Source organism: Arachis duranensis, unplaced genomic scaffold, assembly GCF_000817695.3.
Source record: "Arachis duranensis cultivar V14167 unplaced genomic scaffold, aradu.V14167.gnm2.J7QH unplaced_Scaffold_91722, whole genome shotgun sequence".
Classification (NCBI taxonomy): domain Eukaryota; kingdom Viridiplantae; phylum Streptophyta; class Magnoliopsida; order Fabales; family Fabaceae; genus Arachis; species Arachis duranensis.
The window spans coordinates 1-998 of NW_026265207.1; positions in this window are offsets into that span (position 1 = coordinate 1).

A 998-nucleotide genomic window follows, 5' to 3' on the forward strand; every position below is an offset into this window, starting at 1 on the left:
AAAGAGAATTCCGACCTCTTCGCCTGGAAAGCCTCCGACATGCCAGGCATAAGCCCCGACCTGATGTGCCATAAGCTATCAATATACCCGGGGTCCAGACCTGTCCAACAAAGACGCCGGAAACTCGGGCCTGAGCGCATGCAAGCAATAGAAGAACAAGTACAAGCATTACTAGATGCAGGGTTCATTCGAGAAGTAAAATACCCCCTATGGCTCGCAAACATGGTCCTGGTAAAAAAGCCCAACGGAAAATGGAGGATGTGCGTCGATTACACGGATCTCAACAAAGCCTGCCCCAAAGACCCATATCCACTACCAAACATCGACGCCTTAGTAGACGCAGCCTCAGGCTATAGATATCTCTCCTTCATGGACGCATACTCGGGATACAATCAAATCCCGATGTACGGACCCGACCAAGAAAAGACCTCGTTCATAACACCAAGGGCAAACTACTGCTACGTAGTAATGCCCTTCGGGCTGAAGAACGCAGGGGCAACCTACCAGAGGCTAATGAACAAAGTGTTCTCAGAGCACATCGGACTACAACTAGAGGTGTACGTCGACGACATGCTGGTAAAGACACAAAAAGACGGAAACTTGCTGACCGACCTCACCAGTGTCTTCGGCATCCTCAGAAAACACAACATGAGGCTCAACCCGACAAAGTGCACCTTCGCCGCAGAAGCCGGAAAATTCTTAGGCTTCATGTTGACTCAAAGGGGCATCGAAGCAAACCCGGACAAATGCCAAGCGATACTCAATATGAAAAGTCCGACCTGTGTCAAAGAAGTACAACAGTTAAATGGAAGGCTAGCCGCCCTATCAAGATTCTTGGCAGGATCAGCGATAAAATCACTACCTCTCTACTCACTCCTAAAGAAAGGGAAACCCTTCTCATGGACCCCGGAGTGCGAAAAAGCCTTTCAAGAATTCAAGGAATTCCTCGGGCAGCCACCAATCCTAACCCAACCTTTAAAAGGGGAAGAGCTCGTACT